The sequence below is a fragment of the Argopecten irradians genome, chromosome 14 (assembly GCF_041381155.1).
Source record: "Argopecten irradians isolate NY chromosome 14, Ai_NY, whole genome shotgun sequence".
Classification (NCBI taxonomy): Eukaryota; Metazoa; Mollusca; class Bivalvia; order Pectinida; family Pectinidae; genus Argopecten; species Argopecten irradians.
Genome location: NC_091147.1, coordinates 34,460,704 through 34,474,222, shown reverse-complemented (window position 1 = coordinate 34,474,222; position 13,519 = coordinate 34,460,704). Strand labels below are relative to the sequence as shown.

Here is a 13,519-nt window from a genome sequence, read left to right as displayed (position 1 = left end):
ATTTCCTATGTAATTTTATAATGTTTTATTTTTCTATTACATTTAACTGTTTGAAAATTATGCTCCATTTCTCTTTATAGCTTTTTATAGCTTTATATATTTATCACATGTGACATTTTAGAAAACAATTCAGGAGACGATCAGATCAAGGAAAAAACTGTATTGGTAGGTTTGAATGAGGTTGTATGATGTATATATATTTCACCTGTGTCTGGTGTGTATATGGGCTTTCACATACTAATGGCTTTGTAGCAATATACATGTATTTATTGCTTTGGTGTGCAGCTTTTAACTCCTCATCATCAGATATTAAGCAATTCAAATTACTCTCCATATGTGCCTGTCACTATTTCTCACAAAATCCTAAAGCAAACTTTCTTAAAGCTTACTAATAGATTCCTCTGTTTTTCCTTCTCCCTAATTATGATGATAGCCTTTCCAAATGGGTTAATAGTCCACCTTTATGACTGTCAAGCAGTCATCTTGAATTTTGACACTCAAAGTTGGTTATAACTATTTATTGGTAATTGAAAGCAAAGAATATCTTTCAGAAATTTCAAATGTATGTTTTCCTTGGTTCGTAGTAAATTTTCAAATTATTCCATTTTGAAATAAATGGACAAGAAATAGTTGTACACTTTTTTTATTTTTCCACACGGAGCAATGCATCTATGGGAATTAGCACTTCATTTCAAATATTTGTCAGAATGTCTATTCATATGTTTTGTATAAATGGTAAACACGGCAGAGGAGGCATGACTCAATAAGAGATCAACTTTAAACTGCTATCCACAGATAAATGGAAACCAACTTTTCATCAAAGTTGGTCTGAACTTATCAGGCTTGCATTGACCTAGCTGCAATATTGTAGCTCAAAAGACTTTTTGACAGAAAATGGTATCGTCTATAGAGCTACAATTGGTGCCTATTACTGCCAATGGAGCAAAGAAATGATTATGCAAACCATTATAAAACGTTTTTTTGCATTTTGTCGTACTTGTTTGTTATCGCTTACCTACTAGGTAATAAAACTGAACCACATAAAATATCAAATTCATTCGAGGCGTAATTTTTTTTACATAACACATATGAAGGTCTTCCTGAAGGGAATTTATACGGCAAGTCCACACATTGTGAATTTGACGTCTTGTGAGCGGTATGGTATATATTAAGAATGATAGTTATGATCGTTTTGGATAAAAATAATATGTAAATGCATGTATACGCATCAAAATAATTGGAAACCTACAAAAAAGTATAGAAAACTATGCCCGAGTGATTTTTGGAGGCAGTGCTCCACTACGACACATAGGAACCAATTCGTACCCGGCCGAAAGGTATAGTAGGCCGGGTACGTATATTCATTCTAGCATTGACCTAGAAGCTGGGAATAATTAACTGCAATCTTCTGAATTATTTCTTTAGTTTTATTAGTTTTTGCAAAGTTATCAGAGATTGCTGCATTTTGGCACATTTCGACTGAAGTGACTATTTTCAAAATCCAAAAATCAGTTTATGAATACATACTTCACATTTGATATATAAATGATCTTATTTGGTAAAAAGTAGTTTGTTTATTGCAGTAGATAAATCATGAAATGACCACAAAGTTGCATATCATTTGATTTGTGGGGTTTTCCCCTATAGAGCAAATCAGAGGAACAACTTTTACTCAATCTGATTAAAACCAGCTCTTCAAGTATCAAAGCGTATTGAAGAGCTGGTTTTAATCAGATTGAACTTTTACTATTATAAATGTACAACGTGTAGTAAGGAGAGAGAGACAGAGATAGAGAGAGAGAGAGACAGAGATAGAGAGAGACAGAGATAGAGAGAGACAGAGATAGAGAGAGAGACAGAGATAGAGAGAGAGAGAGAGACAGAGATAGAGAGAGAGATTGTGTGTATTTAAAATATATAAATACTGTTTGCATGCTTAATGATTTTTTTTAACATTAGGATACTTTAGAATGAGTGATTTTTTTAATATTTTTAAGAGACGCTTTCCCTGGTTATTATGGTTAATTATTATAATTATATGATTGATTGGCATGTATGAAAGTGTAAAAGCTGATGTAAGTTTGTGAAACTGGAGCAAAAAGATATATAGTGTAATTTACATGTTTCAATATTTTTTTTGTCTTTGTTTGAAGCAACAATACTAACAGCTTATTATGGCTCATTTTATACAGCATAGTAAATTATAACTTCCATTTCATTCCCAAAAAATGGTTCTCTGATGCGCTCGTGCCAAAAATGATAAAAAGGTGATGGATGAAAAATTTACATTCAATATCATCCAGAGTGGCTATGAATTTAATGTCAGAACATTTCAAACATCATCAAATGTTATTTATTATCAAAAATGGTACATACTTCCTTGATGTAAATTTTAGTTATTTGAGCAGCTTCATTGTTCAATTTTTTCCCTTATCAAAATAGTGACAATTTCTTTTTAATGATTCATATGTTTCCATCATATATTTCATGTACTGTATATATTTTTAGCTCACCTGGTCCGAAGGACCGAGGTGAGCTTATGGGATACCGCAGCGTCCGGCGTACGGCGTCCGTCAACAAATGACTTCTTCTCCATAACCGCTGGTCAGATTTAAACAAAATTTGACTGGTGGCATCCTTATGGGCTACTAACTGAAAATTGTACAAATGATGGGGCTGACCCCCCAGGGGCCTGAGGGCGCGGGGCCAAAAGGGGTCAATTTGGCTATTTCCATATAAATGACTTCTTCTCTGCGACCAAGCATGGGATAGCACCCATAATGCAATGGTAGCATCCTTATAGGGTGGGGATTCAAAATTGTACAAATGATAGGGCTGACCCCCGGGGGGCCTGAGGGGCGGGGTCAAAAGGGGTCAATTTGGTTATTTCCATATAAACAACTTCTTTGCTGGAACCAAGCATGGGATAGCACTCATAATGCAATGGTAGCATCCTTATAGGGTGGGGATTCAAAATTGTACAAATGATGGGGCTGACCCCCCTGGGGGCTTGGGGGGTGGGGTCAAAAGGGGTCAATTTGGCCATTTTCATATAAATGACTTTTTCTCTGCAACTAAGCATGGGATAGCACCCATAATGCAATGGTAGCATCTTTATAGGGTGGGGATTCCATATTGTGCAAATGCTAGGGCTGACCCCCCCGGGAGCCTGTGGGGCGGGGTCAAAAGTGGTCAATTTGGCTATTTCCATATGAATGACTTCTTCTCTGCAACTAAACATGGGATTACGCTCATAACGCAATGGTAGCATCCTTATAGGGTGGGGATTCAAAATTTTGCAAATGATGGGGTTAACCCCCTGGGGCCTGAAGGGTGGGTCAAAAGGGGTCAATTTAGTTATTTCCATATAAATGACTTCTTCTCTGCAACTAAGCATGAGATAGCACCCATAATGCAATGGTAGCATCCTTAAAGGGTGGGGATTCCAAATTGTGCAAATGATAGGGCTGACCCCCCGGGGGCCTGAGGGGTGGGGTCAAAAGAGGTCAATTTGACTAATTCCATATAAATGTAAATTCTTCTCTGCAACTAAACATGAGATTATGCTCATAATGCAATGGTAGCATCCTTATAGGGTTGGGATTCAAAATTTTGCAAATAATTGGGCTAACCCCCCGGGGGCCTGAAGGATGGGGTCAAAAGGGGTCAATTTAGTTATTTTCATATAAATGACTTCTTCCTTGCAACTTAGCATGGAAGAGCACTCATAATGCAATAGTAGCATCCTTATAGGGTTGGGATTTGAAATTGTACAAGCCCTCATTACAGGCCCTCTTTGGTGTGTTTTCTAAACTGTATGCATGTGTTTAATCATATTGTACTCACAATATTGTATACGGCAGGAAAGGTATATAACAGCAAATCATTTTGTATACATCTCTATCACTCTTTGTATAGCACCAGATTTAAACTGCATTCTATCTTTATTAGGGCCCCGTCTCTCGATGCAGGTGCCCTTTAGTATTCAGGCATGAGTATGTCCGTCTTTCTGTACACTTGTGGATAACACCTTGAACCCTAGTTACTTAACGAAGTATAAAAGATCAGCCAACATTCATTGCTCATGAGAAGATATGTTGCTCATCCATCTGTCATTACTATCCCCCGCATTCTCCGAAACAGGGGATATTAATTTGGGTTTGTCCGTCTCTCTGTCCGTCCGTCTCTCTGTAACACTTCGTTTCCGTGCAATAACTGTAACATATGTAAGCTGATTTTCTTCAAACTTGGTGACAAGGTTAAATGCCTTAAGGGCTCAACCAAGATTGATTGCAACTGTCAATGGACCTTATTTAGCGGAGTTATGGCCCTTTGCTGAAACTAAAAAAAAAGTCAGTTTCTGCCACTTTCTAACATAACTGTAGTAACTGTAATAAATATTAACCATTTTTCTTCTAACTTGGTAACAAGGTTAAATGCCTTAAGTGCTTGGCCAGGTTCGATCATCTCTTTCAGCGGATGCTATTTATCAGAGTTATGGCCCTTGAATTTATTACAAATGTCAATTAACTAATATTGTTAAAACTTGGTAAAAAAGTTAAATGCCTAAAGGGCTTAGCCAAGTTCGATCGGCACTTTTTAAACTGCAATAAAAATAAACCGATTTTCTTCAAACTTGGTAAGAAAGTTTAATGTCTTACTTCCGAATTTTTTCATGTTTCAAGGTTAAACCTAGCCTCAATAATGTTTACCTACAATATGTACTGAAAGCAGGGTATAGAAATTCCACGAATTTGTTTGTCTCTTCTTAGTTCACTACTCTCATATGACTTTACAATTAGCAACCAATGTACTTGTTTTTGACTATTGTCCCATTTCAACCAAATTTGGTATATTGCTTTATATCAATGAGATCTTAGATGGGTTTGATGCTTCTCAAAATCCATCAATATTTGCAAGAGTTATGGGATTTGATTACTTCACCTAAATTATTAACTATGATGTTTTTATATTCTTCGTGTAGTTTCGTATGTTGTTATGGTGTGTATAGATGTAGAACTCCAACGCAGATTCAGTGGATGGTACGATACGTTTATTGGAGTCTTAGGAATCGACTCTGTACAGAGATTATTGGCGAGTTAATACAGCAGTACATCAGGATAACATATGTCAATATTTGGGTATGAAAACCAATACCTGGAACAGTTCATACCACCGTAGTTGCTGTATTACATAGGGAAACATGGTTACTCATTAGAACTTACCATGTATCATAATTAATAACATGGCTATGTAATTAGTAGCAATACAATGACCCTAACAGAGGTTGGTTTCCAATAGACTTTACATGCACGTACATATACTATTGTAAATATGAAACACATGTGCTTGACCTACACAGTGTAACATACCTGAAAGATATATGTAGATAATTATATATTAGTCCAAATTTCAAAGTCTAAAATTCTTATCATTTATATATAATACTACATTCGTCGCCATGTTATACATTATATCAAATTAGATATAATTTGATATAATAAATTATAAAATTTCTAAAAATCTTATCATTGATCATTATTATATTATCATTATGACCATTATATTCTAAATTACTGAATGTAGAACTGTAGAACGAACTGCATGTATATAGATATAAATAATGCAATGAAAATTTACAGTTAAGTTAAAATGAAAGTAACACACTTTCAAATAATTTTCAATATTTTGATTGAAAATAAAATATAAATAAAGAAAATGAAATTATTGATATAAATGTTGCTTGAAAAGAATATATATAAAGCATAATAAGTATAGTATGTAAAACGTAGAGTTCCAAATAGATTATTAAAAACACAGTATTCAAAATATAACTTTAAAATGTCCAACGTAGATATAGAAATGTTTATAAATATGCCGTCGCGTGATGAAAAGTTAATGAGTGCTGAAAACGATGTACAACCATCTTGAATCCAACGGTGATTTCTTGCACAATAAGGCTAAGAATTATTTAAGATGAGAGTTCCGTGTAAAAATTGTAGAATATAAGTTAACCCAAGTGTAATGAGTCCTCTCTGGAGATGAAATATAAAATACGTTTTCCCTGGCATTAGACTGCATCAGGTATTTCCAAATCCGTTGAGCACTTCGAAGAGATATGTTGACGTGGAAGGTGTTGTGTTGACTTCTTTGGATAAGGAGACTTTAGACAAACATTCCGGCATTAGACTGCATCGGCTCCTCCCTATCCGTTGAATAATGTAGGTGTTTTTTTTGTGTGAATGTTTATGTCTTCAAGCACAGAGATATAATTGAAAATTTGTGTGAAATAACATGTCACTATCTCTGAATATGACATAGCCTGGCATAGTCCATATAACAATTTTCACCTGGTGTTTAATCACTTCAGTGGGACTATCCAGAAAATATACGTATGTTGAAATAATAGATGTAAGTGTCTTTTGTGGAGATATATATATTAACAGGAACTCCAATGATAGAATGAAGACGGCATACACAAAACAAGTCATATACAACGAAGACACAATAAAGTCAGAATTTTGATGGACTACCGATCCACTTCTATAACTGGAGGCGGAATTATAGTTGACAGGCGTGGATACATTAACACTTCCGTCGCATGGGGTCGAGATCATATTTCGATTGGATTATGGCTGATTCTCAATTCTTTTGCGTATCAAAGGCGACAAGTTTTAAAGATTAGACTTTTCACTCTTTTCCTTATAAATAATTGTACCAATCACAAATATATTACTAAGAATATCATGGCATCACCAGAAATGTAGAAAAAAACTATATAGAAAAATGAAAGATAATAAAATAATCGCTCAATAACATTGTACGTATCAATCAATAGTTGTAATATTATCTGTAGATTTGCCTAGGAGATAGTGGGAGATATTTTATTTAATATATATATATAACTATCAAGCTGTTGTTATTTAGAGCTTGTGGGAAAAAACCCAAAGGGATATATATTATAATGTAGTAAGCAGCCAACAAATGCATAACAAACTAACACGAGCTTGTGGTGTTATATGTATTAACTGCTGTTAATTTTTGTATACATGCGTAATTTATGTACAATGTAGTATGTTTCATTTTTTTTTAACATTGTGGGTTTTTCTTTTTTTATTTGCATTTATAGTTTTTTTCCCGGTAACTAAGTGAATTGTGTGAAATAAAATGTCTATGTGTGGTGTATGAGTAAGACATCAATAATGCTTGATCATTTGATGAAGATATAAAAATGAATATGTGTAATTTAATGTAACTAGATTGATACAAATAGCGTAAACTTGTAGAAAAATTTGATTGAAATACTTGAGAGAAAAAAAAACTACAAAATAATATATAAGCTAATTTGCACTAATTCCGACCTCGAGGACATGTTCACGATATGCTGTTGCCATAGAGTGAATGACAATCAATGAGAGAGTCTGATCGACGTACGTACTTCCGTCTTAAACTCAGACATGACGCTTCGTCTCTAATTAGATTGAGACTTAAATGAAACTATATGATAAGTGAAAGAAAAGTTCCGTAAGTTTGTAAATTGTATGTGCAAAATATGTAATGTAGGAGAAAATTAACAAGTGTTAACCTTGCATTCAAATGCATCAGGTAGTAATTTCCTCCAATAATGAAATAAATAATATAATCATAATGTGTGTTATGATGTATGTTTTTATGTATATAAAAGTATAATGTGCGGAATCTGTTATATGAGGATTAGAGCAACTAAAAATAAACGTTTGTGTTTAATCACATCACTACTCTGCCTCTAACATAAAAATAGACGAGTTTCCATGTACATATTTACCTCCGTGCATTATCACGTGAGAGAAACTTGTCAAAAGTATATAAGATGTAAAATATTTTTTGTGGAATAGTAAATATTATATGTAAATAAAACACTAAGGAACTTCTAAGATTTATGATTACAAACAAATCAACTAAAATTCATGAACATGTCACAGGAGAGGAATTCATAAATAATTTGAACATTTTTTAACCAGTGATTTGAAATATTGTAGCTTATTTGTAGTTAAATATAATTAGCAATGTTATTGAATAAAAATATTCCCTCAAATATTTCCATAACGAAATTCGTTTTAACTTATATAAATTGTTTATTTTTTATGTCTATATGTGTGCGTTATGTGTATTGATGTGGTCGACTCCTTGTGGTGCATGTCTGTGTTTTAGTGTAAGTTTTATGTGTGTACTTCAAAGTGAAACTACATACTCGGTAGTCTATTTTGAGTTCATAAGATGTATATGTGTATAAAGAGTCGAACGATAATTCTCACTAAGAATAAGACCGGTTCTCAGTGATGATAAAGCCATGATAAAACAGTAATATTATTTGTGCGAGAAAAATAAAATAAGTGGTACAAATATTTACTTGTAAAAGAGCTAATAGGCCAAATCTACGTACCTGTGAAACCAATGATCGATAGTGGTAGTAACTTCCAAAATGTCCGAACCCAGGTTCTTTTCAGCACGGCGCCAATATGATGTTTATAATCTTCGTGTAAATGTATGTTGAGGGAAAGTAGATGTAGAACTCCAACGCAGATTCAGTGAATGGTACGATACGTTTATTGGAGTCTTAGGAATCGACTCTGTACAGAGATTATTGGCGAGTTAATATAGCAGAACATCGGGATAACATATGTCAATATTTGGGTATGAAAGCCAATACCTGGAACAGTTGACCCGACGCAGATGCTGTATTACATTAGGGAAACATGTTTACTCATTAGAACTTATCATGTAACATAATTGATAACATGGCTATGTAATTAGTAGCAATACAATGACCCTAACAGAGGTTGGTTTCCAATAGGACTTTACATGCACGTACATATACTATTGTAAATATGAAACACATGTGCTTAGACCTACACACAGTGTAACATACCTGAAAGATATATGTAGATAATTCTATATTAGTCCAAATTTCAAAGTCATAAAATTCTTATCATTTATATATAATACTACATAACAATATTTTCAATTGTAAATAACTATTTTTGTGATGCTGTGCAGGCGACACATCCACTTCCGTGGATTTCTTGTGTTAAAATATCCCATAAATAATTTTTTCAATCACCATAAAGTAATAGGAGGTAAATTTCATGAATACTTTTTAGTACTCTTGAGTAATAAATTGTGGTTTCACCCATTTTAGCAAACATTATGTGATGCTGTTAATTTCCTGAAATGTCTCGTGTGAAATCATTTGTGCTCTGTGATTCTGTGCCACATTTGTCTTGTTGCCCAAAGTTTGGATGATGGTTGTTAAGTCTTCTTCTCTTTAACTTTCAGAAAAAGCAGGAAACAACAACTCAACAGACATTTTCGTCAGCAACAAAACCATTGCCCGAGTCATCCTTGAAGGTAAGGAATCGTAGTGTTTCAACATAAGGCAGTATTGTAGTTGTGCAGCATGAATCGTTAGTAGTAAACATTCACATTATCATGAAGTTGTAATGTAGTTAATAACCTGAAATAACTGGCTGATTCGTATTTACTTTTTTAATACACAGGCAATATTTCTTCACTTGAAATTCACATAAAGAAATATTGCCTGTGTAGGACTTGCTTCCTGTCTGATACAATAGTCTGTCAAACAGTCATTTAGCAAAATAATCTACACATTAATGTAACTTTCATTGTCAAGCATATCTAAATAAAAGGTCAACTATAAATGTCACTTGCTGAAAAAAAAGTATATCTATGGCCAATGTGATAGCTTGTGCGGACAGGCAGGGAATGTTTATTTCTTCAGCGATTCTCTCATAATGCTTAGTAAATTCATGTGAAGAATACAGGTCTACAGTACTTTAATCAAGCATGCAATTACATATCAATTACATAATTATTTTCTTTATATTACTTAAGATGCAAAGGAGACAAAAAAGAGCTGACAGAGTTGCTCTTCTCAAGGGGACAGATTTACCAGCTCTGTTGATTTCTAAAAGGCGGATACCAAATAAATCAAAGCCTACCACTCAAAGACAGCCAGGACATACCAGTCTTACATTTAATGAGCCAGACAATAGGGAAGGCCAGTTGATACCAGCCCCAGCCATACGGCCTGCAATGTTGCCAGCTGCAGCCATACGACCTGCAATGTTGCCAGCTGCAGTCATACCACCCAGCCGTTAGCCAGCAGTGCTACCAGCTGAAGTCCAACCACAAATTTCTCAATGGCCACCAATGATATGGCAGCTGCCATCCCAACAAACTGTGTCAGTTGTCTCCTCCAATTTCACAAGACAACAACAGTGGAGACAAAGACAGACAGCAATAGAAGACCAGGAGAGGATGGAGAGAGGAGAGCCTCCTGTCAAAAGACATAAAACATTGCATAGATATATTTACAAAGCCTGTGGGAAAGAAAAGACTTCACAAACTGGCCACACACAGATCGAGGGCAAGTGGTATTGTCCATCCATGGGTATGAATGTGGAGGAAAGGCGTGGACAATTGAAGAAATGATGTGCTTCTATGCTTGTTTTTACATTTTCTTAATTGATGATGTTTATGAAAAAACACTTATTTTATTAAATGTGTACAACAATTCTGCTCTGGTGAGGCTTCAGTCTCGTTGGAAGTCTTGTCTCAACATTAAGAAGAAATTTCTGATTTTCAAAAAATTAATTATCATGAATTGTTTCAAGGCGCAATATAAATAATATATCAAAAAATGAAATATCTATTCTTTATTATATGAGCACGTTGGGGCCAAATTTGAAAAGGTGTATTTCTTATATTTTGTGTTATGTGTAATTTCACATTTTACTTCAATATTTTCTTTAAGTTATAGTATGCTATCGCTTATTAAGTATACAAATTATTTAGTTGAAATTGCATTAGGTTTTCTCAAGAAATGTATCTATAATCACATTGAGTGAATTTGCACTTTGTAATATGCACCTTTGAGTGAGACTCCAAGATATGGAATTTGATGTACACTTTATAACATAGAATTTGCATATGATGAGTTAATGTTGAACAATTATACTGTCTATTTTTCTTATACCACTTTTACAATATTTTTTACAAGCATTAGTGCATGAACAACTGGTGATGTTTTTATATCTTTTTACACATATCTGATATCAACTTACACGCCTAGATTTAGGCAAGATTGCAATATGTAATGTGTGCACGGGCATAATGTGCTTACACTGAATTGTCTTACATCAAGCTTGTGATTTTATAGTGATATTTTTTTTAAATACTCCTTACATGATTTAGAGCATGAACAATTGGCGATTTTGTTTATATATATATATACCAGAATGTATACTTGAACGTGTCAAGTGTTCTTTTCTTGTTTTTATAATTGTGCATAATGGTCTTTATTTCTATTCAGGCCAGTTGTCCTTATAATATGGCATGGTATCTGTCATCCGTCAGTCATCATTTCCAAGTTTAAAGATATGATTGAGGGAAGAGGTATAGAGTTTGGTCAAATTATGGCTATGAACTCCCTTTTGAGCAGTAGGGGCAGGGCCCAATAGAAATAAACAGCAGGAAATCCTTTAAATCACTAGCAGTCGTGGAGTCTCCATGATTTGTTACCAAATTTCCTTCCACTCCATGTCCCTCTCCCCTGTCTTTGATAAGAAGGATTGAGCCCAATAGTAGTAATTTATTCAAATCACCACTAGTCATCACATTCTGAACAACAATTGGTCAGAAATATTCTTGAGGTGATGGCAATAGTTTTTGCGTAAATGATGAATTTGACCATCCTGTGGCCATAGGTGTGGGGCTTCATTTGGAAAATATAAGTATATTAAATTGCTATCCTCGGATAAAAAAAGCAATGGTATAAAAGTTTTGTCGTAAATTATTTTGCCACCATTACCCATATAAATACTATAATTTCCAGTGGAAACAAAAGTAAATTTATATTATCATCTTTCTCCTACAGTTCTAGTATTTTGTCGTTATCATTGCAATATTCAGATGATCGATATAGGTCCTCTTGGCCTCTTGTTTAGTTACATTGGTGCATTAACAGGAAAAGTGTTGACACAACGATTGTCTTTTCTATTTACAAGAATTTATTTTAACACATGTACATCATGATTATGAATATATATATAACATAAATATCACATATCAGATTCAAATGTGGTTAAAAGTCAACTTAGGAACTTTGTTAACTTATGAAATAAACATTGTCAATAACACATATTGTTGCAATAACAGGTCAAATTTTGAAATTTTATGCATTTTGTTTTTAACAATTTTGAGAAGTGCCATTTGTTAATATATTGACATTAACAAGCGTATACTGAAACATTCATTAAATCAAACATACTTCTGAGTTTTACTGTAAGTCCTATATTCCCTTTTCATACCTTTTTAGCTCACCTGACCCAAAGGGCCGGTGAGCTTATGTCATGGCGCGGCGTCCGTCAACATTTGCTTTAAATTGCTACTCGTCCTAGAGTTCTGCATGGATTGTAACCAAATTTGGCCACAAACATCCATGGGGGAAGGTGTACAGAACTTGTATAATTTTTGGCTCTCACCCCCCGTGGGCAAGAGGATCTGACCCCCCGCGGGCAGGAGGGGCGTAGCCCAATAGGGGAAATAGAGGTAAATCCTATAAATCGTTACTTGTCCTAAAGTTCTGCATGGATAGTAACCAAATTTGGCCACAAACATCCATGGCAGAAGGGGAACAGAACTTGTATAAAGTTTGGCTCTGACCCCCCCGGGAGCAGGAGGAGCGGAGAGCCCAATAGGGGAAATAGAGGTAAATCCTATAAATCGCTACTTGTCCTAGAGTTCTGCATGGATTGTAACAAAATTTGCCCACAAACATCCATGGGGGAAGGGGAACAGAACTTATATAAAGTCTGACTCTGACCCCATGGGGGCAGGAGGGGCGGGGCCCAATAGGGGAAATAGAAGTAAATCCTATATATGGCTACTTGTCCTAGAGTTCCGCATGGATTGTAACCAAATTTGGCAACAAACATCCATGGGGGAAAGGGGAACAGAACTTATATAAAATTTGGCTCTGACCCCCCAGGGCAGCAGGGGTGAGGCCTGATAGGGGAAATAGAGGTAAATCCTATATATGGCCACTTGTCCTAGAGTTCTTTATGGATTGTAACCAAATTTGGCCACAAACATCCATGGGGGAAGGGGAACAGAACTTATATAAAGTTTGGCTCTGACCTCCTGGGGGTAGCAGGGGTGAGGCCTAATAGGGGAAATAGAGGTAAATCCTATAAATCGCTACTTGTCCTAAAGTTCTGCATGGATAGTGACCAAATTTGATCACAAACATCCATGGGGGAAGGGGAACAGAACTTGTATAAATTTTGGCTCTGACCCCCCAGAGGGGAAAAAGATTGGAGTAGAGAAAGGTACAGGGATCTGAGAATTAGCTATAGATTTTATATTCATGGACCCACCAGACCGCCTCGTCCATTTTTAGACGTTTTAGAGATCTAGATAAATAAAACCTGTAAAAATCATACTCTACATGGTACTATAT

The 13,519-nt window shown here is 34.9% G+C and overlaps 1 protein-coding gene across 1 annotated transcript in view; it reads right to left on the bottom strand.

The window, feature by feature from the left end:
• The window catches only part of LOC138307849 (NXPE family member 4-like), a 58,556-nt gene that overhangs the window by 40,586 nt on the left and 4,451 nt on the right, over positions 1-13,519 (bottom strand). The window lies entirely within an intron of this gene.